The sequence below is a fragment of the Bos grunniens genome, chromosome 14, assembly GCF_055505025.1.
Source record: "Bos grunniens cultivar Pamir isolate PY7600 chromosome 14, Bosgru_T2T1.0, whole genome shotgun sequence".
Classification (NCBI taxonomy): Eukaryota; Metazoa; Chordata; class Mammalia; order Artiodactyla; family Bovidae; genus Bos; species Bos grunniens.
In genome coordinates, this window is record NC_141178.1 from 47,168,387 (window position 1) to 47,195,241 (window position 26,855).

Below are 26,855 nucleotides of genomic sequence, written 5' to 3' on the forward strand. Positions count from 1 at the left end.
GCCTGCCATAACAAAGGTCAGGATATAAAGAACACAGAAGTACTGTCCAGAGCGCCTTGATCTTTTATTGGTGGCTTACAGTCTAACTGTCACCCATGACATTCTCAGTTGACAGGCTTTCCTTTAAGTCTGGAAATATTATTTTTTCCTTTCTCTCACTTATCTTTTCCACGGGCATTTGTAAGTTGTGGCTTGAAATTTATGTATATACACAATGGATTTTAAAATAAAAGAAAGATTTTTCCTAAAATTACTCCTTAGAATTAAAGCTGTTTGGATAACTTATCATCCCATTCAAACCAATGAAGCAAAATTACCCCCTGGGTTTCTGAGGTTAGGAATTTGGCCTAACAAAATGATAGTTCATGTCTCACTAAATGTCAGTTCATTAATAACTTTTATGTGCAGTACCATAGAGATGCCATTTTAAGAAATTCAATTTGGAACAAAGATGGCCTAATGACATCTTAAAAACTTAGCATGATGGAGTTAGAGGATTCTAATACCCATTTCATAGATGAAGTTCAAATGCAAAAACCAAAAAGGAAATACAGAACCTAGGCTTCCACTACATGGAAAACAGAGGTTTATTATTTGGATTTTTAAAAGGGATTATTAGAAAGGGCATGGGACTCAAATGCTATTGATCTTGTTTTACTCTTTCTCAAGTAATGTCAGTAATTACACTGGCACTCACCGAGCAACTACTCTTTGCCAAGAATTCTATTAGGTACTTAATCTATATTACCTGATTTAATTCTCAATACAATGTGGTAACATGGTTGTCTTCACAACTACTTTGCAGAAGAGGAAATGCAAGCTGAAAAGATTCATTTACTGATCTTGGTCTCACAGAGTCAGGATTCAGATCCAGCTGTCTAATTCCGGAGCACGTGCCTTAAACCAGGCTGCTAAACAAGTTAAGGGACATTGTCACCTAGGATGTTCAAAAACCAATGAAAATTAATGCATATATGTAGAATCTAGAAAAATGGTAATAAATGATCTTCTTTGCAAAACAGAGATAGAGACACAGAGAACAAATATATGGACACCACAGGCAGAAAAGAGGGGATGTGATGAATTGGGAGGTTGGGATTGACATATGTACACTATTGATACTATGTATAAAATAGATAACTGATGAGAATATACTGTATAGCTCAAGGAACCCTACTCAGTGCTCTATGGTGACCTAAATGGAAGGAAATCCAAAAGGAGGGAATATGTGTCACTTTGCTGGACAAATGTGTACATGTGAAGCAAACACAACTTTATAAAGCAACTATGCTCCAATAAAAATTAATTAAAAACAACAATGAGATTGGCATACCTCCATTTTGCGAATGGAGACATTGAGGACCCAGCCCTGTGCAAGGGTACAGACTTGCTCGGCTTCAAAACAAAGCTCTTTTTTAAAGGATGCTCTACCAGGCAGCATCCTTAATCCCATCTCCCCCCTTTAAATTATTTTACTTAAAAAAATGTAAAATCCAGTGTTCTTCCATTCTCCCTTTGTATAGGCTAGTACTTGACTCTCCTGCTGAAGATAATTTCTCCACATGGCTAAAAGCACAAGAGTTCATACTCATGCAGTTACAGGTGGCCTCTCTTTCCCTGTCTCAGTGAAACTCTTCTATGATGGTCACCTGGCATGAGCTGTGTATACATGATGTATACGTATGAAAGAAAAGGTGGTGATGAAAGGAATGACATCATCTCAAACTAATAGAGTAATATAGTTCTGCAGTAGCTATTTAAAAAAAAAATCTCTGCCTACTTTGCCCCTGATATTTTCACATGGTACTTCCAATGCTGGGAAATTTTTTAAAATAGGATGGGGCTTTGGAGACACTTAAATCACCTTAAAAGTTGTGTTTTTAATATTTTCTGTGCATTTTCTAGCTGGGATAGGAGTCCACTGGAACCAGTGTTTTATCATTTGCAAAGAAATCATTTATGTTCTTATTCCTACAAGTTACTTTTCTATGACTCAATTTCCTCACAAAATGTGAATAATAAATGTACCTCCTCCAAAAGATTGTTGTAAGGACTGATTGAGTTAATTCATATAAAGATCTGGAGTTAGATCTCAGAATTCACATAAAGAACCTGGCAATCAGATGATCAGATTTCAATTTTCATGATACTAAGATTATGAAGGTATTTAAACACACACATACATACACATCAAAGCCTTCCAATGATTTGTTGCTTGTCCAACTTTCCCTTTCCTTTGGCAATATCTTCATGGTAAATCTAAGCTTTACCAACACAAATTACATACCCTCCCTAGTTGCAATCATTTTGTTTTTGAAATTGGAGAAATGCTGAACTATGTTAGACGTGACCCACGACAAAGAAGACATTTTGAAACTAACAAAATAAAGACGCTTCCTACTAAAAAATGGCAGTTAAACACTAGACTGAAAAATTAGGTAAGAGATCATCTTGTCTATATTAACCATCAATTATCTTTTAAAATGGATGTGACTATGGTTACTGACACCCTTCACATAAAAGAAATCTTGACCCAAATGACTACACAGTCATGCCTTCCAGAAATTTTGAGGGAATGAATTATAGCATGTTCCTCATAAGGGTGGGAAATTATATTTTTAAAAAGGTAAACCAAATACAGATTTTAGGCCCCCAAATATTAACAAGTTCACCTTATCTATAAAACAAATGTGAATGACAACCACAACACTGAGATAGTCGTCAGAACGAAGCACATACACTCCCATGTAGGTCATCCTCAAGGCAATAATATGATGGACTGTAACAAGAACAAAAGGAAGATAAGCTTCCAACATACACCATGTTTGGGTAATTTTTAAAGACATCTGTAATGGAAATGCTGAAGTATACTCTTTCCCAAAGATTTGTTGGCCAAGTTAGATTTGTATGTGTGTGTATACATGAATACTTACAGTACATGTGGTTTCATCCAACCTCATGAGTGCAAAACTTCCCTAGGAGTTTCATTGTTTCAAACTATATATTTTTTTCCTGTAAACTCTGCTGTTGTGGCAAGTACCATGAATTTTGTTGATGATGATTTTCAACTGGCAATGCTTAGATTTTCTCTGCTCTGAGCTGTTGCCAGAACATACTCAGTGAAATCAGCCCATCCTGGAAAGATCGTAGATGAAAAGCAAACATATAAAATGAAGTAAGACAAACACGCTCCCGAATGATAATGAATACAGTACCTCACCGAATACAACATACTAAGCTTTTATGTCCATATGTGTGCTATGCCTGTATTTGTAGTTCTGAACCAACAATGTGACTGTTATCTTTTTCTGTGTACATCGCATGTTCTGATTTAAAATTTCAAAATGTTTTCCCATGTCAATGACAATCTTAATAGAGTCCAATTAGTTCCACAAGGCACTTTCTGATGCACAAGCCTCTGGCTTGATTGCGGTGAATGGTGGGTATTTCCTGTGTCTAAGCCCACATATGGATTGAGTAAGGCAGTGGCAGAGAGACTACTGTTTTCCTTCACTACATCTTCATTTCTTTTTCACAGGCTAAGCCTTTTTTGTTTTTCCTGGCTCTGTTGTCAAAATACTGACCAAAGTTTTGGCTCATGGTTTGGAACACCAGGCCAAAACAATCCTCTGGAAACTAGTGTGGCAAAATGTATTTTAATCTATACATTCACCATTCAACCATGTGTATTACCACACCCACTGACCCACTCTGTGGTTTAAAAACAACATGAGTTTGCCCCCAGAACAGCTGAATTTATAGGACAAGTTTTTTCAAGCCTGCTCTATCAACATTAAAAAATGTTCTGAGGCTTGGTTTCATCACATCTCATGTGGAAAAAAAAAAAAGTATTACCTACACTAGGATCATTCTCGCTTCTGTTTTTAAAAACAAGGTGAATTCCTTTTGCATTCTGCAGAATTTCTTTAAAAATGTGTTCAAATAATGGAAGATTATTTTGATAATGCATGAAAAATACATCTGAATCAGAAGGCAGCTAATGCGGTTATTAAAGGTATTTCCTATCATGTTACAAATAAGAAAAGATGAAGAACTTTCCTTGAATTAGTCTTCAGATTTTTTTTAGGCTAATTCAAAGTGACTAATTGCTTTAAGTGTCAGAATCCACATTCTTTCCTTGTCTTTCAAGAAGTGTTGGATTAGTTCTTTAGCTCTGTTTCACAATACAAAAGCATCAACAGTTGCTCTCCCAGCTAACTTTGGACATTACTTGAGTGATAAGATTGTCCAAAGGTGTCCTGAAGGACTTTCTGAAGAGTGATTTTGCTCTTAATTATTCATCCGTTGCACTCCCTCCTCTTGTCCACATCCTTTCCAGCATTTATTATTGAAGACTTTCCTTCCTCAGAATAGCCACTGAACCCACTTTCAAAGTTTTGAATATGTTAATGAATGCTAATTGTCTCTCTGTCAACAAAAACAGATTTTGATTTGCATCTAATAGTACCTGTTCCACTCTAGACGTTTGCCTTCAATAAGGCTATGCTGGAAAATTTTACTGAATTACATTAAACTTGCCACCTGGACTTTCTCCCAGATGAACTGCAAGAGCTAAAATGGTCAAAAAAATATCCTTTGACTTTAAATTAAGTATTAAAACTTTCAGCAAAATGCAATTTATAGCGTGTGCCGAGGAGAATTTTATAGCTCCCTCTTCCTCTGAGAGAGGGAGGGAGGAGGAACAGGCTTACATTTTAAAAGAATTTGTCCCTCCTCTCTCTCTCTCCCTCCCACCCCACCCCACTCCTATCTGACAACCTCAGTCTTAGTAATTCAGTCTCTAGTAGTAGAAGAAGAATAAAGCTTTCCAAGGTCCCAAATCTAGATCCTCTTTTCTGAAATTAACAAACAATACTGACTTGGGACCACTGACAGAAGAGAAAAGCTGGAAAAAAGGATAGTGCTGAAGGCGTGGCTTTCTGGTCGCTGGTGGCAGACTTCGTGACTGAAGTGACTTAGCAGCAGCAGCAGCAGCAGCAGCAGTGCTATGTTTACGAGATATTTTAGTTAGCTGGAATCTTTTAGACTTAATTGTTCTGTCCCCTAATCTCCACCCAATTACCATTTCCTAAATTGTAAATATCCATGAACTAAGGACGTTCCCAGTTCGAACTACACTTGCACTTTTAGATTCCTGGGCTACTGATACCACTTATAGGTTTTCACGCCCATTTGGGGCAAGGATTTAAGATCTTGAATCAGAGGCAGCTTTACTTGCTCTCGCCGTCTGCGGGTGCCTGCCTGATCCAACAGTTACCGGGCACGCGTTCTCTGCGGACTTCAGCATCCCTGACGGCCAGCTGCTTTCACCTGGGATTCGTCCGAGGCCGCACACCCCTCAGTAAATGCACCGGTGTCAAGTCGGCCCAAACTCAGGCACTCGGGGTGGTGGAGGGAGGGGTGGCAACGTCACGTCTTGGCCATAAATCTCTGAACTGAGGACGCTGCGACTGGTAATCGACTGCAACGCCCTTCCATCCATCAAGAAAAATCCATGAATTGCATAAGACCAAAGGCGAATCTCCTGCGCCTAGACGGGCTGTGACTTCAACGAGCCGAATCGTGAATCGTATCTCGTATCTCGAAGTGCCCCTTACAAACAATTAAAAGCGTTTAGCCATTTCGTAGGAAACAAAGGAAAAGGCTGGAAATACCCCGAGCAAACAAAACAAAAGTGGTGGGTTTTTTGTGTGTGTGGACAGAAGGGCTTTTATTTATGATCTGTGGTCTGTTTGCTAGAAATGTTGGCTACTGAATTACTGAAGTTTTTATTAAGTATACAACTAACAAAATAATTCTTGAAAGACTGAAAAGAACAAAAAAATTATTCTATTGCATTTCCTTTTATTAGGAATGTGCAGTTTAACACCTATTAAGAATCATTCTTACTCTGTAATGCAACAGGACTACATCTGTTTTTAATACTTGCTGTATAGATCATTAGCCTACTGGTCTTTCTGATCTCTTTCTGCAGTGGCAGAATAAATATCATAATTAATGCTATTTTTGTGCTTATATGTGCCCCTTTTGCACAAGATCAGAGATACTGAGTCTGCTAATGTGACCCGGGTTTTCAATTCAGGTGATTAGCTTAGGGAATTAAGTGTGTCTACTTATTATCAATTGAAGATTGCAAAGATACAGCAGACAATCAGAATCATAATTCCAAATGAAAAGAAAGCGTGATTCTTTAAAAGTGTTTAGAAGGGTACACAGCAGGGCATATTTTCTTTCTTACTGGCAAGAGTTTGTAACTGGATACGTTAACATTACTGAGAACATGAAAACATGAAACAAAAGTATTGATTCAAGAATTCACTGAAAAATCCAATGCACACTGGCGGGTTTTATCTTATTCTTTTAAAGTACAAGTTACATTGGTTGTTTATGGCAGGCAGGTACAATGTGGCTAGTCCTCTCTTCAGGGCATCTTTTCAACATACATGATAGAAAGTGTTATTTGTATTGCTAAATTAGCATTATGTCCTCTTTAATTGCATCAGCTGCTAACTAGATCTAGAAATAATGATATTTAAAGGGAAAATGGCAAGCATCTCCAAAAGACTGCAGCATAATGGAAGAACCAAATTAATTTAACCTCATAATCTTCCATAATGGCTGGGTTTCATCATTCCCACAGATGGAGCTCAGAGGAATTAATAGTGCTGTGCATCCCCGCAGACTCCATGGAATGGATGGTTAAGAGGAGATTTGTCTTTATATTGCTTCAACTCACATATTGACAATGCTTGCTTGAAGTGTACTTGGAAATAGACCAGAAAGACAAAGTGTGTGGCTTTAAAAGGTGGAAGTGAAGAAAAACCTCATCTTGCAAAAATGTCCTGTCTCTAGTTTTATATGGTAGAGGTGAAACAAAATCTCTTTGTTGAGAGATGTGGGACCAAAAATGTCAGATTACCTATAAATATTCTTTCAAGTTTAAAGTGTAACAGAAAGGGACAGCAAAGGCTTAACCTCAGGAAAATGTGAGATTTGCACGTGTCTACAGCTAGTCTTTGAAAATTCCATTATTCATTTTTTTCCTTAATGATTTGTAATATTTTCTGGAACTTTTACTAAAATTAGAAAATAGAGAGATAAGGGGTTCCTGTGAGGACGCAGAGGTACAGCAATAGATTTGGGTTTTTTTTGTTTTTTTTTTTTAATAGCTGCATCATGTAAATAGCTTTACTGCTCTGATTTCTCTGCTACAATGACCTATTCCCTAGACATTACGTATTGCCCAAATTTATTATTGGTAAAGAGATCTGAAAGTATCTCTTCCAGACATTTTTTTTAATTCCAAAAAAGCCAGTTTCTTTCCACTGTCAAGAATAACTGTATTTTACTTTACATCCTTTAATTGTGAATATAAATATGGATTCCTGTTTGTGTGATCACAATGAGCAGAGTTAATCTCAGAAAATACCGGTAACAGTGTTTGAATGAACCACAATGTCAGACTCTATCCGTATCTCATTTGATAGGTTGGTAATCATGAAATTGAAATTATTTGCGGTAAAAACAAGGAAGATGGTAGCTGCTGAGGCTCGCTAGAGGAAAAGGTGACTGCTATTATTGCAAATGATCACGCTTATTCATTCAATGATCATTGCACTTTTATGTGTCAAGTCCTGTAGGCCTTTCCTGCAAGGGCTGCTCCAATGTGTTGAGTTTTGCACACATTTTTCTGTTAGAAAGTGGTTTGTATACTACAGATCTAAATTTCGCAAACGCCCCCACATCTCTATCCATCTCCGTAAAACTGGCAAATCCGCCCTCTAGGGGGAAAACCCTATTGGTCTTCGGGTGGCACTTGGCTGGCCAAGAAGAATCACAGTCTCTCAAACGCTTTAGCCAAGGTGTTTCTCCAGTGAGTGGTAACTGGGCTTCGTTTGACTCCATCCAGCTCCGTCTGCTCACTGCCTTTGCAGAAGGAGCCCCAGAGAGCAGAGATCTGGTCGACTCGGCTACTGCGCACTTTCCCGCGCCTGTTGTCGTTTCCCCCACCTCGGGACTGTGTCCCACAGCTCCCCCAGAGAAATGGTGACCCCAGAAATTCTAGGAGGCTTTAGCTTAGGGCAACAATTGGAGTGTGTCTGGGAGATGGGAGGCAGAGGGTCTTCAAGTTGTGGTGCACTGCGCGGAGACTTTTTTTCCACTTAGATTGCCTGTTCACTGTGGGGGAGGGAGTAGATGCCAGAGCTTTCCCCAAACGGCCTTTAAAAGCTCCAATCCTGCCCTGAAACGGACCTTGGCTAAGGTTAAGGTCGTCAAAAAACGGGGATGGGGTGGTATTCTTAAAGGAAAAAGGAGACCAAGGAGAGAGAGGTTTTACGCCTTGCAATTTTCTGCTGCGGCAGTTTTGTTTTTTTTTTTTTTTTTCCCGATGCTGCCCACAGCATAGGGAATCTGCCTGACCCAGGGATCGAACCGGGTCTCCTGCCTTGCAGGCAGATTCTTTACCATCTGAGCCACCAGGGAAGCCCCACAGTCCGCAGAACTGCGGAATGAAAACCGAGGTGGGGGTGCGGATGGGGGCTGGAGATCATGGACTCTTAGATATCAGTAAGGAAGAGCGAAGCGTTCGGTTCGTTGGAATCTGTGGACAGGGGTGCATATGGGTTTGGGGATGCTGTGGCCTGGTCTTGGAACACGCGTGGGATTGGGCGGGAAACGACCCGGCACATGGTTACTCTTCTGTTAAAGGGGGTGCACTGGGAGTCGGACCTCGGTTCGAGTCCTGAGTCTTCGACCACCTGGCTGGGTATCATTCATTGATCACACATTGACTGATGGCTCGCCCCACGCTAGGCCTTATTCCAGAGGCTGGGCATACAGCCGAGTCAACCTTGGGAGATCACTGGACTCCTCGGAATGTCATTTCTTCATCCGCACAGCTGCAGGGTTGGATAACTACAACGTCGCTGAGACCCCTTCCAGCTGTCAAATAGGACACTGGAGCCAATGTGTGTGCCCTCAGCTGACCGATGAGCCCCCTACTCTCGGCGGTGGGCAGGGAGAAGGCCCTTAGTTCGGTCACTTCTAGGCAGGCAGGATACTGCTCTTCCTGGTGGTAAGCCGGGAAAACAGAACAGTGCGAAGGTGCGGGAATCGAACGCATCGCCGCCACCGCAGGCTTGCTTTCCAAAGTCCCACGGCACACCTAGGTGAAAACTCTCTTCAGAGGCGCATCCTTCCTTGTCTGACCATTCTCGGTGTCAGAATAGGCCTGTGCAGCCAGCCAGTCAGCCGGCATTAGCCCCTTTTACAGCCTGGGGCTAGAGGCCCGGCCTGTCCTCACCAAAAGGCTCTCTTGCCCGCCTGGCGCTGGAAGGAGAACCGACTCCAGTCCGCGGAGCCAGGACCACTGCGGTGCCCGGTGCAGGCCCGCGCCGCCCGGCGCTGCAGAGTCCTGCGTCCCGCGCGCATTGCGGCGCCCTCCCGAGCAGCACGGGCTTTCCTGTCCCAGTTTCCACCGAACCTTGGTGAGCGCCTGCTCTCGCCTCGCGAATGTCTTTTTCTAGCCCAAGCTGGAAGTGGAGTCAAGAGGACGAGGGAGGGGGCCGCCCCGGTGAGCCGTGCCTTTGAGGGGTCATCGCGCGCGCTGCCGGCGCTGGCGGAGCAAGCTGTTTCCAAGCTCCCCGGAACCCCGCGCGGAGGCAGCGGCGGCCCCACATCCTCTCCGCTAGTTCGATCTCCCGGACGCTACAGGTGATGAGTAGGGTTCGAACCCGCCTTTCTCGCACAGGCATCCGGCGCCTTTGGAGCGCCCCGGCCAGTGAGAGGCGCGAGCCTCGGCCGGCTCTCTTCCCGCCGGAGGTCTCCTAATATCACCACCGCTGCACCCTCTTCTAACCTCCCTCGGTGGGCTTAAAGTCTCGGGGTCCTCCTGGCTCGCTCCTCGCGCGCCCTCCCCCAGCTCCCGCATCCCAGAGCTTGGAACCTGAGAGCACGTCTCCGCTGAGGCGTCGGCGGGCCGGGTGGCTGCGGAGTTGGTGCTGACGGCGGGGGGAGGGGGTGGAGGCGGGGAAGGAAAGGGAGGGGTGGGAGGAGATGGAGCCCCGAGAGAGGCCGTGGGTTGGGGCAAACTGATCCTTGGAGGGCTAAGCAGAAGCAGCTGCTGGTAATAGGCGCCGCTGGGGAGGCAGCGGGTTTCCCAGCCCCGGTCGCTCGCGGCTGCGACGGGCGCGCGGGAGGCCAGAGCCACCGCCAGCCGGAGCGACCTGCAGGCAGGCCTCGGTGCAGACCCTCTTAACCTTCCGGGGATCCGTCAGTCCCAGAGGGCTTTCCTGAGCCACCCTCCTCACCAAGACGGGGTAAAAATCACATCCGATTTCCCACTTCTCCCTCCCGAACAAGCGCTGTCCTTTCCCCTCCTAGCACCTCAAGAATGGTGCTGGGTGGGTGTTATTCAAAGCCTCCGAAGGAGGAGGGACGGCAACCGGCTGCTGAAGCCCCCTCGCGTCCTCCCCCCACACTCAGCGTCCTTGCAGAGGTGGCCAAACGACCCATTGTTTGAGACCCGGCGGCGAGGACGCGCCTCACTTACAAGTATCTCTTGGGTGATCTTTTCCCATGTACTTCTGAGAAGGGAGATAGGGAAACAGTGTCTGTTGTAGTTTCAGCAGCTTAGAATATTTGTCAAATGTTTGTAAATGCAAACAGTTGGAAACTTAAGAAAATTAATAAGCACACGAAATCCACGACAAGCCATAACAACTCATTTTTGTCTTTCATTTTATATCCGTCCATGATCCATCTAGATATAAAAACACCCGTGATTTTATGTCGTTTACATAAACCACAGGCATTTGGCATTTGCTCTCGAATTTTTATTCCGATACATTTATGAATTGGTAATTGGCCTTCAAAACCTACTAAATACATATTTTAATCCTGAAAAAATAAAATTCAGCTCAATTTATTGCATTTGCATTTTATACAGTTTTTTTTTTTCCCCTTTCTTTAATTGAGGGCAAGTTCTCCAAAGTCTCCCCCGCCCCCACCCCTCCTCCCTGAGAGTCCTACTTTCAGGGCCTCTGGTTCCTCTGTTTTAGTGATATCTAGTAATAATTGCGGTCCCAGAATATAATCAATCTAGAATTTCTTTCTTTGAACACTTACATCATGCAGCGTTTTCGTTACAATTTTGTTAACATCTTTTGTTGAACTGAACTCATGTTAGAAAAGAAAAACAACACTGAACGTTCTTAGGGAGGGAGAAATTTTTCTTAAATCTTGATTAAGATATCAGTGGTAGCACTTTGATTTATCTTTCCTTCCCAAAGGAAGTTAGTGTTCGGTTTTATTGATCAAATGGCGCATCTATATGGACAAAAGTTTGTCTTTTAATTCTGTTAACAATTATGTATACTTTTAGCAAGAAGACGGTAAATTCTGAAGCAAAACAGCTTCCAGAAGAAAACCACTCTCTTTATCATCTGCCTACCTGTTTAGCCACCCAGAACATATCCTAAAGGTATCTTTTCATCTTTACTTCTCTGATACTCGAGGGCTTCAGGACTCTCTAAATAAATGAGGTTCTAATGTCCTCTTTGAGGGAGGCTATGCATTTCTGTGTCTTGGATTTGGACAAAGGAGCTGTTCATCGTCTTTAGGGGAAATAATCTACTCCTACTTGGAAACAGCCTCGGGAACAGCATCCGTTTCTGAGATTCCCCGGAAAAATTCCCCCAGCGCGGGCTGCTCCACATTTACGTCCGTAGACGCGTAGCGGTTGCTCTTCCACACCTATTGGATAAGGGCAGCTGTAAAGAACCAAAAACGGATATGTATTGGGAGAGAAGAAGGGAGATTCTCGAATTCTAAAGCAGTACCATCATTTCTAGTTTCACTTCTCTCCTCCCCACCTCCCCCACCCTCCCATCCAATTTGCAGGGCCACGTGTGCGATTCTACATCCCAGAGTCTCTTCTCGAGTTTCTTATATAGTTTTTGTGTTTTTTTTTTCCCCCCTCTCAAGTCGTCAGAAAAATAATGCCGAGGGGGGAAAGGGGGCCTGAAAATCGAATTGCAGAGGCAGCAGGCAGAGCGACCAGATGCGCCTGCACACAGCCCCAGCAACCCGGAGTCTCTCCGGGCTTTTTCGAGACCGCATCCAGTCCAAATACGCAGCGTCCTGGGCTGGAAGAAAAAGACGCGTCTTACGAAAGAAGCTAGACTTCTGTAACGTGAAGGTGAAATCGGCAAAGAAAATCCTCCTTCCTGAGGTGAATTTCGCTTAATTCTCTGAACTGAGCTCAAGTCGTTTCAGGGTCTTTGGTCCTGCGATTCCTCCTAAGTGGCCACAGACCCACGCGCGGGACTGTCACTGTTTTCAAGCTTCCTAGCTCCATTTTCACGTCAAATGAGTCATCCACGTTTGATCCTTGCAGCTACATTCTCAGGAATTCTTGCCCAGGGAACCCCTTTTTCCGAGGCAAACGGTTTGATCAGCATTTCTAACTCACGTTTAAATTTCAACATACATTCATATCCCCCTGTGCCTGGCCTCGCAGCAAGTCCACTTTCAACCGCACAGGGTACAGGTAAACGCTCGTTGGTGCATTTTGCCTCCTACGATATCATTGGATCTGATTGCACTTCAGAATTCCCCACGGTACTGGAAAGACACCCAAACCTACTGAATAAATGACTTGAGACTGCTGAGAAATGTTATTTAACAACAAAGATAAAAATTGCAATAAGCAGTCACACTGCAGGGACCACAGCGATCTTGTTTTCTTACATAAGGGAGAGTAACTCCTTTTTCACTCCAACAAACGTTTTGTCCCAGCTGATCATCAGTGGTTTCCTTAGCTGATTGTGAAGTGGTTTGAGTTTTCCTCTTGCCTATATAAATCAGTTTTATGATTTGAAGGAAAATATCTATATCGTGTTAGATTTAGGAAAATTATTTGGTTCACCATTTGCTTCAGAATCTACAGCAAATTAAAACATGAAATCTTGGGACAACGCTTTTAGAGGAAAGTTGCCATGAGTTGTCAGTATGCTGTGTGTTCTGAAAAATGAATGATGAAATTTATCTTTCAGACTCCTTCCTTTCATACTTACTATAAACATCATGGGTTTTGGCTCTGATTCAGTTAATTTATAGATTTAATATTACATAAAAGCACTGGTTTAAACAATGCACAAAGCAATGTAAAATGTTATTCCTTGAAGGATAGCTTAAGCTATCAAACATTTGTTTGATAAAATAGAATACCCTAGCAAAACAAAGCAAGCAAACAAAATGTCTGCTGTTAGGAGAGAAACCACATGGAGGCAAAGAATAAAGCAAAACAAAGGAAACAAACAGGCATAAACAAAAATAGGAACAAAAGAAGTCAACTTCAATCAGCAGTTCAACTCTCTGAATATTTGAGTAATGTTCAAGGACACACTAGGTTTTCATTATCTAGAACATCTCCTCAATGCCTCTTGTTACATGTTAAGAAATAAAGACAATTACAGTGTTGGAAACATCATTTTCCTCACTCTAAATATTTTATGCTTATCAAATAAACAATGGATAGTTTGCTTTCTTCCTTTCACTACTCCTTTGGCACTAAAATTGGCACTTAGATGGTGCTGGCTTTGCATGCAAGGCAAGGCAGTTAGAAAATTATAGCTACCTCTGGTGCTAAGAGAGAGATGATTGCTTCATCTAAATGGGCCTCAGTCCACAATCTATACATTTATAGAATAACCCTTTGTGTTACCTCTTTTCAATGAATTCAAGGTTTCTTATCCTAGGCTTTCTGAAGTCAAAGTAAACTGTTGAGTTTTATTTTTGCATGACGATAGAACTCACAACATAGGATAGATTTTTTAAAAGTTCAACGGTAATTTATAACTGTAAATCTAAAGTCAATAAAAGTACTATCAGCTATCTGCCAAATACTTGGTCAGGAAATAGCAAATGAGATTTAACCTAGATAAGTACAAGCAATAGGTCTGGGGAAATATAATCTAGAAGTCATAAACTCGAGGTCCTACTCCATACTCTTCATGAGTCAAGCTACCAAATATTTCCATTCCACTGGCCATTAGCGTTTACTTATGAAGCATACAGTTCTGTTCCAGACTATACTGAAGGAACAATTGTGTTGGATGTTTTAAAAATGCACCGGCAATTTTATTCTTAGAGCAAGAGGTGCTATTTTTTACATTTCTTAGTTGTGAGAAAGAAGAATAAATCTGATGCTTGTTTGTCATCTGATATTATAGGAACGTAAAAGGAACAGTCAGGCCATTGCCTTTGGGCTGGGGGGAGAAGGCAGTGACTTCCACATTGAGGAATCATATTCCCCCAGAGCACTTGTTAGATATCCTCTCTTTGTAAAGGTAAAGGCAGCTTCCAAGTGGATATGTTAACAAGTAGAATGATCTGGATAAAAGCACACTGGAAGCTCAGGAAAGCTCCACCTACAGCAGTGGTTGACAGTGAAAAGAATGTACATGCCAAGAGAGAAAGATGATAAAAAGAGAAGAAAAGCAGGCAAATGAAATATGCAGAAGGATTGCATCTCAATCACTTTGGAAGACTCACCTAAAAAGAAAAGATCAACAAAACATATGTGTTTTTTTTTTAATTAGTCAAATGTACTATAAAGTTTGCCATAGTAAACATTTATGATACAAAAGATAGCAGTAAAACATCACCTGAAAATTATCTGTAGGTCTTTAGTAGCAACCTGGCCAAGAATCCTAGCCTTGCACCCCTCACTTGCTGGCCTAAGCTAGAAGTGCATAAAGATAAAAGTAAAGTTAAACTTGTTCCCTTTACCCCAGGTCCTCTTACTGCATACTTCCAAAATCCCTGGTGTGATTAAAGAATTTGATGACGTTAAGAAGTCTCGATAGGAGGAAATGTATTTCCTAACATGAGTCAGCATGGTTTAGAAAACCAATCCTAATGTAACAAGAAATTGGATGGAAAGGTCAAAAATTCATGGCTCACGTAATAAGTTCCTGGGTAGTGAGTAGACTTTTCCCTGGTTTATCTTACACACTTTTTTTTGAAGGGAGCAATAGGCATTGACATTTAACTTTCAGATTATAAGATATTCCAGTAGACTAAAAAAGACGTGCACTTTCTATAATATAAAGGTCCTAGGGTATAGGGACCATGTCTTGAGTCTCATGCATAACTTTTCTTGGAATAATCATTCTAGTGCTTTCGAATAATGCTTTCCATCGAGATATACTCTACACTCAAGGAATTAACATGCTTCCTCATGGTACTCAGTGATTTAACTGAGTGAGAGAAGAGAGGCCAGGGCAAGGGGAAAATGACTGGTCTTTTAGAAGTTTTTTTTTTTTTTTTTTTTTTAATGGTTCCTGTACATAAGAGCTCGAGAAGGAAATGGCAATCCACTCCAGTGTTCTTGCCTGGAGAATCCCAGGGATGGGGGAGTCTGGTGGGTTGCCGTCTATGGGGTCGCACAGAGTTGGACACGACTGAAGAGACTTAGCAGTAGCAGTACATAAGAGCATTTCCAACTCATACCTGGAGAGTTGGCTTCACTCTTGGCTGTTCCCATACCGTCCAGTCCTATCTCCTGATGCTCTGAGGTAAATCTCAATCTAAACTTGTGGGCTGGATCTTCATTTTCCTTATGAAAACTCCCATTCGGTGCATTTGATGATATTTTCTAGATGAAATTACACTGCCAAACTAAATAACAAAGGAATGTTTAAAAACCTGTGGGCTGTGTGTGTGTGAGAGAGGTCCTTGAATCAGGACTAGTCATAACATACCTGTCAGTATAGGCAGAATACAAATGCTCAAAGAACTACAAAACTCCTGTTGATTTTTGCCCTCTGCCTTCTGTGGATCTGTATTTGAAAGTTTGAGGACTCGGATATCGATGCACATTTCTGTCACATGTGTTCTATATTTATGCCATAAGCCACAGTATAACTCTACATTTAAGGAATTTTTGTGCAAAAATCTTTCTCATTTTTTTTTTTTATTGCACACATGTAGGTTAGGCCAGCAGTTAGGATTAGCATTTTATGACATGTAAACAGCTGAATGTTCTAAGTTCAATATAAACCAACAGATACATAATTGAGTCCTTATGGCATTTACTAGTTACTCACATGGCAATCCAGAAGATAAATATCTCTCTATATATACATCAATAGATGAATATAAACTCTCATGCAGCCTCAAATGGAGAATTGTGAATATATGTTTTACTGGATTTTGGCTTGCGTTGCAAAAGACATTTATGTTCTTATTGAAAATTTTATTCATAGTTGCATTCATGTCAAGTGAAAAAAAAAAAGCATATTTTATGTCAAAAATAAACCTATCTTGGGTGGTATAATTCATTTGCAGATTGTGACCCTACGCCCAGGCAGGACTGTAAATCCACGCTATGTGCCTGTGACTGATTTGGGATTTGGATTTCTGATTTGGCTGAGAGATGTGCAAAAACCTCAAGTAGTCAACAGCTCCCTACTGGCTATGCATCTGAGGGGCTCAAGAACATTGTTTATTCCAGCAAGTGTCTGGAATACATTATACTCGATAAATTGGCTCCTGCTACTCCCGTTTTGGAGAATATGAAGAATTTGTATACTGTGCTGAAATAAATGTACTTTGCCCAAATAACAATTTTCCTTAAAAGAAAATTCTAAATATGACTCTATCGTCTGAATCTAGGATTTCCAATATTTTAAACACTTGGCATTTCTGAAAGAGTAATAATGAACTAATTCTCCACACCGTCAAACTCAGAAACTGGTTCAAAATTTAGATCTGTTTTTATCCAGGGGCCATATGAATCGAGGTGTCCAGAAGTTGAAAAAATAAAATTGGGTTCAAAGTTGTTCTCTCTCTCTCTCTCTTTCTCTCTCTCTCTCTCTATATATATATGTTTTTTTTTTTTTTTAAGAAAAGACCAAGGCTAAGGATCAAACGACTCCTTGTATTAAAATATAAACATTTTAGATTATATTTTACTTGAGTTATACTGATTTTTCAAAAAAATAACAAGCCTGTAGTCTAATAAGAGAAACTTTCATTGGCTTTGATGAGGTCCTAGCAGACACATATTTGGTAGTTTGGGGTTACTGTTTGCTCGCTGTTGAAATAATACTTTCGATCACCTATGCTTTAAGAGATTCTGGATTCACTTTATGTTATAGAAATTCCTTATATTTGTGAATGGGTAGAAATAATAAGTGATGAATTAAAAAAGGCAAGGCCATCCTCATCAACTGGCTGATCTGTATAATGTTTCTATTTGGACAAGGTATTGGGGTCTAATTGGGTTAACATAATTCATCAGTGCATTGACTTCTACCTGAAGTCCTCTTCACCCAATTGTTGTTTGTCATTGTTTAGTTGGTAAGTCTTGTCCAACTCTTTTGCGACTGTAGCCTGGCAGGTTCCTCTGTCCATGGGATTTCCCAGGCAAGAATACTGGAGTGGATTGCCATGCCATCCTCCAGGGGATCTTCCCAACCCAGGGATCGAACCCATGTCTCCTGCTTGGCAGGAGGATTCTTTACCACTGAGCCACCAGGGAAGCCCCTTCACCCAATACACAGTGTATTTTGAAAACGCTGTCTGTCTACACATAAACATTCAACAGATAGGATAAAAAATCAGTCTTTGTGTAGATTTCCAATTACCTCCAGGGTGTTGGTTTTATCTCCTAATCTTTAATCTGTGGTCTTTGAAGGTGAAGGATTAGGTCTCATTGTTCTGCCTGGCACTTCGTGGTACCTACTACAAGTCAACAGATACTCAATGACTGAGAGAAACAGCAAAGATCGTGAATCAAGCAGGTTTTGAAAGACTGTGTACCATAATACCTGTATTCATGCCCTGCTTTACACTTTCCAAGTCCTCTTTGCTTACATTATCTCATTTGATGTGAATAATTGAGTGGGGGGTGGGGAAGGGATTTCATTCTAGAGCGAGAGAGGAATGCAAACATTTGAAGGCTCACTGAGTCCTTATAAGAGCAAATCATGAAGGTATTTGCATATCTTTCAACTGTTTGTGATTGGATCCTAATCAAGTAAGAGGAAGTTCCCAAAGAAGGAATATCTCACATTACCTACCTGTAATGGATGCTTTGGTGGCTTTCCAGATGGCACAAGTGGTAAAGAATCCACTTGCCACTGCAGGAGATGCAAGAGACAAGTGTTCCATCCCTGGGTCTGGAAGATCCCCTGGCGGAGGATATGGCAACCTGCTGCAGTATTCTTGCTGGGAAAACTGCATGGATAGAGAAGCCTGGCAGGCTACTGTCTATGGGGTCACAAATGAGTCAGACACTATTGAGTCTCTCTCTCTCTCTCTCTCTCTCTCTCTCTCTCTCACACACACACACACACACTTCATCCAATGCTGAAATTCTTTACAGGTTGAATCAAGAGTCTCTTTAGCCTCTATTACAGATGCAAAGGGACTCTGAGGTGACAGAATCTCTCCCCTAGCCTCCCAAAGGGTACCTTGATGCCCAGAAAGGCAAACATTTAATTGCAAGGATACAGGGTTAGACATGGACGTTTAGTCCAGGCCCCCAAGCACGATTCTGGGGAATCCACTTACCACTCTTCGCCTCAGTTTCCCTAGCTCTAAGAAGAGTACATAATTTTAAGACCAATTGCAAAATTATTTGAATTCTGGACGTTTTGATAAGTTTCAGTCGGACTGCTTATTCCTTTATACCTTCCCCACCCCACCATGAAAAAAAAAAAAATCCCCGTGTCACTCCACCCACCTCCACCTAGTTCCTCCTTGTTAACAGAGAACACCCCACCATCCTCTGGCTCAGTGGAAACACCGCGAGGGCCCAGGCGTCCGAGTCACCCCTGGGGGAGTGGGCACCAGGCCCAGACTCCAGGTTGCGGGCCGAGGGTAGTTGGGGCCCGGTGAGGGGCTTGGGGGGAGGGCGGTTGGAGGAGAAGGGGGTACTGCGAAGACCCGGGGTGCTGGAAGGAGGGTTCCCCTCGCCAGTACCGGCCCCCGTGTCGCTGAGCACTTAGAGCCGCGCCAAGGGCGGCCCGCGACCAGGAGGCACAGGCGCATTTCAGAAGGAAAGAAAGAAAAAAGCTTCGACTGGCTCGAATTTCTGGAAGCCAGAGCAGTTTTGGCCCTAAACACCAGCACAGAACCCCTCTTAGCGCTGCCTCGGCCTCTCCGTTACCCATTTTCGGTTTGGTTTTGGAAGAACCGGTTCCTCGGCCCCGCGTCGCCGAAGTTGTGACCCGAGTAAGTCCAGCCGCCGGGCCCGGTCGCCGGCCACCCTCCCCTCGCGCGCTCCCTTCCCACCTTGGCCCCCGGCGGCCGCGCTCCCGCCCCTGCCCGGGCCGCCCGGCCGGCTTTGGCCTCCAGTGGGGTTGCGGTGACCAGGAGACTTTGTTGTGAAAAGAAATCTGACCCTTGGGCTCCGAGGCCGCAGCCGAGAGAGCCCGGGGCCGCGACGCCCGCGGCCCCACCCGGGCCAGGAGGGTGGCGATCGCGTCTGGGGGGCGGGGGTGGGGGGGCGAGAAGTGGGTGCAGCCAGGCGCGGCGCCCCGACCCCTGCCTGTGATCGCGCGCGCGCGCCGCCTGCCACGCGCCCCCGGCGCCGCCGCCTCCTCGGCCTCCTTCTCGGCGTGGGCACAGCCGCCAGGTACGCGGAGCCACCTGGAAGGGTGCGGCGGCGCGCGCGCAATAATGGGGGCGCGCGTCGGGCGAGCCGCTGGGGGACGCGGGCGTCGCCCCCGGCCCTCGGCGGCATCAGGGCGCTTCACGTGAGGGCTGTGTCTGGGGCCGGTGGGTTTTCTTTGGGGGGAGGTGATGACTGATGGGGATGTCGGGGGACGGAAAGGGTAGGGGGTGGTCATCTTGGCCTTATTTGCTGTTGCGATTGCTCTTGGACGGGTGCTTGTGTTTGAAGCTACAGTGATAGGAAATATTTGGGGAGCAGTCTGGACAAACGAATAGTTAGTGCCTTGTAGCCCCTGGAGTTACGTCTCTTGGCCCAAAGTGGATCGTTTGGTCCAATTCAAAGCGACCAGTTAAAAGAAGTAGCAGATGACTTGGAGGAGGTCAGTGAGGGAGAGGCATTATTATTCTATGAATAATTAGGGAAGCGAGGAAAAATAAACAGGATCTCTGCTTTAGATTTGGTGAAGATGGACGGGGGAAGGTGAGAATGATGCAAATGTTATAAACAACTATCATTGTTTACTTCAACTGAGATCTTCTCTCATCCAAATTTTTCCCCCCTAAATCTGGACATATTTTATTTTATAATTGGAAGAAATTTGCTTTACAATGTTGTGTTGGGTTTCCACACTACAACTCAAATCAGCCATGCTGTGCTTGATGGCTCAGTCCTGTCTGACTCTTTGCAAGCCCATAGACTGTAGCCGGCCAGGCTCCTCTGTCCATAGGGATTCTCCAGGCAAGAATACTGGAGTGGGTTGCCATGCCCTCCAATGCCAATTACACCCAATTTTTTTTGTTGTTCTGGGAGCCAGACTGACTAACACTAGCTAGGTAAGTCATCTCCTAAAACTTAAGGCTTCTAGAAGCTGGTGCAAAGTTGCTGTATAGCACATTGAGCCCAACCTGGCTCTCTAAGACAGCCTAGGGGCTGGAATGAGGAGGACGGGATGGAAGTTCAAGAGGGAGGTGATTTATCTATAATTATGAGTGATTTGCCTGCAATGCAGGAGACCTGGGCTGGATCCCTAGGTTGGGAAGATCCCCTGGAGGAGGGCAGGGCAACCCACTCCAGTATTCTTGCCTGGAGAATCTCCATGGACAGAGGAGGCTGGCCGGCTACAGTCCATGGGCTTGCAAAGAGTCACACACGACTGAGCCACCAAACACAGCATGGCTGATTTGAGTTGTAGTGTGAAAACCCAACACAACATGGTAAAGCAAACTTCTTCCAATTATAAGATAAAATATGTCCAGATTTTGGGTGAAAAATTGGATGAGAGAAGATCTCAAACCTGTTAAGAAATGTAAGTTGATTATATATTCCAAAGAATCAGTGGTGTCAGCACCGAGGATGCAGGGTAGAAATGGGAAGAGCAGGACTGATGGAGGAGCAGGATGTCCATGGCGGCCAAGGAAAGCCTTCCTCCATCCTGTTCAGAGGCCCTAGAACCCTGAACATCCTCTGTCTCTAGCTCAGAACTGTTCATTCAGCCTAGCCCTGGGAAATGTGCCATGTACCGAACATCTTGTTACATGGATTCAGATGGTTTCTGTCCTGAAGGAGCGGTTTGGTGGACGATTGTGACTCATAGAACTAGTACTTGGATGGGGAAATAGATGGACAGGCTTCCCTGAGGCAGGACTGGATGGGCCTTGAAGACTGTGTAGAAATCTGGGTAGAAGGTATGTCCTCTGAGCAGAGAGCTGTTATCACTAAGGGCATCGGGAAATAGTCTGGGGAAACTGCAGATGAGCAGGAGACCCGGACGCAGGAGAGATGCGGAGGGACCTTAGCTGGGGACAGATTGGAAAGGGCTTTGATGTCAGGCCAAATGGACTAAGTCAGATGTGTTCCCTATTTGGAAGAGAGCAGAAGCTAACACGTTTCACAATTTGGAACATATTAAGGCCTTGGGGAAAAGGTAGAGGAAAGTGTTAATATAAGATGTTACAAAATAAGTATGAAAACATCAATTAGTGGGTTATTTAGCTTATAAAAACATCAAAATGTTCATAAAAGGTAATTAAAGAGAGGGAGCATAACAAGAACAAGATTGTTGCACTAATTGTCTTAGTAACCTGAAATACTGAAGTGTCCAGCTATCCTTACACAATTGACTTATGATAATTTTGGTATGTAAAAAGCTAGAAATGATGAAGCATAGTATGTTATAGTTTTATGTCCTTTACTAAATGATTATTATCATCCACTCACATTTACTGAGCATGTACTATGTGTAGGATGTATTATCAACCTTCTCCATCCTATTAGATTAAGTTATTGGTGTCATTGTATAGATAAAGAAACAAGCTCATTAAATTTTCCTATGAGTGTAAATGAGCTGCCCTGGTGGCTCGGACAGAGGAACCTGCCTGCGACACAGGAGACCCAAGTTCCATCCCTGATTTGGAAAGATCATCTGGAGAAGGGAATGGCAACCGACTCCAGTGTTCTTGCCTAGAGAATTCCATGGATAGAGGAGCCTGGCAGGCTACAATCCGTAGGATCCCAAACAGTCAGACACGACTGAGTGACTAACATTTCTTTCTTTCATGAGCATAAATGAATTTAAGACACTTGAAGCAAAACTTCAGCATAGTGAGGTTTCATAATTCACAGAAGGTGTTCAGAGAAATTCTTATACCCTTTCCCTAGGTAACACTTTCCCGGTATCTTTAAATGTTATTCTTCCTTCATTTATGAACTCAGTCTAAGATGCAAGTAACTCTCTTTCTGTTTGGAAGAAAGTTCAGGGAGGTGAGAGAATTATCTCCCATTTTGCTGGTGACTTCTAAAAGTATAGAATTCACCATTTTATCCTTAAGTTCCTCTATAAGTTATGGTGAAATAGGGCTTAATGCAAAATAGTCTTCTATTTTTAATAGGAACTTAGAATATACTTAACTTTGAATTATCTAGAGTTGTTTCACTTAGAAACCAGAGCCATTTATTTGTATTTAAAGCAGTGTTTATTATTTGTACCAGTGCTTATTGTCTGTGTGAATAAATGCAAGACAGTGGGGAAAAAAAAAAAGAAACAAGTTCGAAGAGGTTCATTAATCTTTCCGAGATTACAGAGTTGATGAGTGACAGTGTAACTGACTCAGATCCCTCCCTACCTTCCCTACATCGTCAGTGGTCTTTTTCTCTCCCCTTGGCTGCATCAGGACTAGCTGTCTGGGGCTTTCTGTTCTTCATCATTTCTACCAGTGACTTGAAAAAAGGAAACTAATGGAATGGTTTTGAGATTGGCATATTACACAAAACTGAATGGATATCTCAGATCGTTTTCAGAAGAGTTTGTGTGTCCCTAAGCTCATAAGCGCTGGTAGCGTTTGGCTCCAGAGGCCACTGACCACAGACATGTTGTGGCGGGGGTTGGCGGGGGGAGGGGAATCAGAGCATTAACTAATTTCTAGAAAGATGAGTAATTAAATTTGGGGGCTTGAGAGGAGATTGGATTGTAATCTTAGGAAATATCATTGTAATCTTCTGATGTTTCAGGGATTACTTTGTATCAGGGGCACATTAAAATACATCCATGTTGGTGCAGAAGAAAAATGGACCCTAGAAGAGAGGGTGTTGATAGGTCTGTTTCAGCTCAGTACAAGGAAAAGGTTCATAAATGTTAAACCTTCCAGCTGTAGACCAAGTGGCATGCCAAGTTGGTGAATTTCTGTCCCCAAAAGCAAAGATGCAGAAGCAAGTTGGCTGTCAGTCAGGGAGGTTTCGGGTGATTCCTGCCCTAAATGGAATTTGGATTCTACAGCTTTCTTCTGTGGCTCCATGATAACATCCCATACCATGTATACTCCCATCACATTATGTCACCTGGTAGCTCTTCTCTTAGTGAATTCAGGAGAGAGGGCTTTGTTAACCGTTTCAAGGTTTGCTCTGATGTAAGTTGTCCTTTGATTTTAAGAAGAGCGAAATCCAAAGAAACCTTGAGTCAGTGCCTTTTTTTCTGACCACTTAATGCTTTCTCTATCACCACCTTTGTTTTGGTGTTCTGGCCTTTGAGACTGCAATCCTGCAGTCTTATTCTGCAGCAAGCAATCCTTACTCTTGTCAAGGTGCAACTAAAAGTAAGAGTCAGCAGCCAGGAAATGAGGAAATTGCTTTGCTTAACTTTGCTTGTGATTGTCAAGGGTAAAAGAGCAGCGAGGCATTTATTCCCCAGTTCCTCCTGAACTGCATATGTAATCTGCATGCATCCTAAGGTCTAATGAGGAACCTGGGTCCCCTATAGTAAATACATTACATAGTGAGCTGACTGTTCGTCTCTGCCTCCATCCATGGTTAAAATTGCCTTTGAATTTTAGCAAGAAATTAAAGAAAAAGAAGTGACATCAGAGCCTGTACCTTATTTTTGTGACTAAAACTGCTTTTTTGTTCTGGACAGCTGAACTTATTGTGGATTAAGCAGTCAAGCAGAAATAGATGTTGCATGCCTTAGGGGGGAGTGTTGGTGGGTGAACATTTGGATAAAGACCAGCACTGATGTCATGTTTGATTTGGAGGGGCAAGAACTTACCATCCCCGATGAAGAAGGCAATCGCTGTCAATACCATTTGTGGCTTCATTAATCGTACTGGGGAAGAAAAGAAGTTGACAATTGATAGGAAATATAAATTTTGGCACATTAGAAAAATCAACTTTATAAAGTGTGTAGGTCAATGAATTTGGACAATTATGTATACTCACATGATCCTGGCCATTAAGATATAGAGTGTTTCTGGTGGTGGTTTAGTCTCCAAGCCATGTCTGACTCTTTTGTGACCCCTTGAACTGTAGCCCACCAGGCTCCTCTGTCCATGCGATTTCCCAGGCAAGCGTACTGGAGTGAGTAGCCATTTCCTTCTCCAGAGGATCTGATGGAGCCCAGGTTTCCTGCATGGCAGGTGGATCCTTCACCAACTGAGCCACCTGGGAAGTTCCTCATGCCCTCTGCACTCCAACCCCACCCCACCCACATCTTTATCCCTGGCTCCACTGCCCTGCTTTCCACCCCTATGGATGAGTTTTTGTGATGTATGTTTAACATCTTCAGAGGTATTTGATGGTAGAGCTTTCTGTGTAAAAGCAAAGGAGTAGCTATTTCAGATCCCCTTTTCCCTGAATAAAGTAAGAAAATTCATCAGTTATAGTTATTTGGATAGTATCGAACAGCCATTGAATGGAACCAGTTTAGTTTGCTACCAGTTGTTCAAGAGCAGAAGTTATTTTAAAAGTAAAACTAGAGTCTTGGGAGGCTGAGCAACTATTTCTGTGATCCATTGTGGACAAACAATGTCTGTGGAGGACTAGCAATGCCCCAGATTCAATAACTGCAGCAGAACTGATACAACAGCCTGGTGAAATTTTAGATGAGTTTCTCATGTGGAATTATGGTTTAGATTTTTTCTTAGATGCCTGAATTTCTTTATGACATAAAAGATTTATGGGCCTGTAGTTCTCAAGCATTGTGCTATTATAGCACACCTCTCCTCCAATCCCTCATGGGCTTGCAACCAGTTGTCATTGTGGGAAACATTGACTTCTCTTGTGCTTCAGTAGAAATTGTTTTATGACAATGGCTGTGAGACTCAACCAACTAAGTCATGTGACATGGTGAGTTAACCTTGCTGAAGGTAAGAGGGAAAATGATTAGAAAATGGTAAAAGATCCCATGTTTACTGAAATGTGTTTTGACTTTTTTTAATTTAAAGTTTTTTTTTTTTTAGATTAAAAAAATTGAAGTATAGTTGATTTATAATGTGATAGTTTCAGGTATACAGCTAGCTAAATGATTCAGTTATACATACATATATATATTTTTCAGATCCTTTTTCCTTATGCTAAGTTGCTTCAGTAGTGTCTGATTCATTGTGACCCCATGAACTGTAGCAGACCAGGCTTCTCTGTCTATGGGATTCTCCAGGCAAGAACACTGGAGTGGTTGCTATTCCTTTCTCCAGGAGATCTTCCTGACCCAGGGATTAAACCCAGGTCTCCTGTATTGGCAGGCGGGATCTTTACCACTAGCGCCACCTGGGAAGCCTAGGAGTAATAATGTTTGTGCTGCTGCTGCTGCTGCTGCTGCTAAGTTGCTTCAGTCGTGTCCGGCTCTTTGCAACCATAGACGGCAGCCCACCAGGCTCCCCCGTCCCTGGGATTCTCCAGGCAAGAATACTGGAGTGGGTTGCCATTTCCTTCTCCAATGCATGAAAGTGAAAAGTGAAAGTGAAGTCGCTCAGTCGTGTCGGACTCTTAGCGACCCCAGGGACTGCAGCCTACCAGGCTCCTCCGTCCGTGGGATTTTCCAGGCAAGAGTACTGGAGTGGGGTGCCATTGCCTTCTCCGAATAACGTTTGTAATAACATGTTTTTCCTTATACGTTATTACAAAATGCTGAGTATAGTCCCCCCACTTTGACTTTTTGTCTTTAATCTGTGAGAACAAATTCTATTCCAAAAGCAATGTTGAGTGAAAGAAAGCAGGTGACGAGTGTGATAACCATGCCTACGTTTGTCAGCATAGTGATGCCTACATCAATGAATTAGTTAAGCTTTCAAATACCCTGCAATAGTTTTAATATGCAAAAGTTTGTCATGAACACAAAAATTTGGTAATCTCTGATATAGGGAGGTTCATGAATGTTATCAAGATTACAGATTCTTTGGTAGCAACTTTATTGTAATATTTTACAAATATGAATGCTGTGTTTCATCCTTCCACTAGGGTCAGTGTTGTTATGAGAGAAAAGTCCAAATAAGTGAATTTGACTTGAAAAGAATTAGCATTTTTAGCTATCATACCTCTTGATCCTTTAATTATTCTATTTTGGATTTACGCTTAAAGAAAAATAATTAAAAGAAGGAAAAAACTTGTAGAATAAAGATATTGAAGTGTTATATGCTATAGTGAAAGAGTGGAAAAAATTCCCAAATATCCCACCTTATGGAAACATCTCCCTGATGGAATATTACACAGGCATTAAAATGATAAGTGTACAGACTGTAAAATACTTAGGAAATGATGTTAAGAGAAACCAGAGAAACACAAGCATGAATATTTGCTCTGATTACAGCTATATAAAATTGTGTATGCATACAGACACTTTGGGTTGATGAAATTACAGGTGTGTTTCTTTAGAGTTTTCTTT

General features: G+C 42.7%; 1 protein-coding gene across 23 annotated transcripts in view; it reads left to right on the forward strand.

Annotated features, from left to right (window-relative positions):
- The window catches only part of EYA1 (EYA transcriptional coactivator and phosphatase 1), a 627,341-nt gene that overhangs the window by 231,683 nt on the left and 368,803 nt on the right, over nt 1-26,855 (forward strand). For 19 of the 23 annotated variants that reach the window (XM_086336567.1, XM_086336571.1, XM_086336570.1 and 16 more), the window contains exon 1: nt 10,750-19,266. The exons of 2 other annotated variants lie outside the window; for them this stretch is intronic. The gene's annotated coding sequence lies outside the window, so the exon portion shown is untranslated. Of the gene's footprint in view, nt 1-10,749; nt 19,267-19,533; nt 19,670-26,855 lie in introns of those variants that run through there. 2 more of the 23 variants (XM_086336568.1, XM_086336600.1) reach the window with 2 other exon arrangements.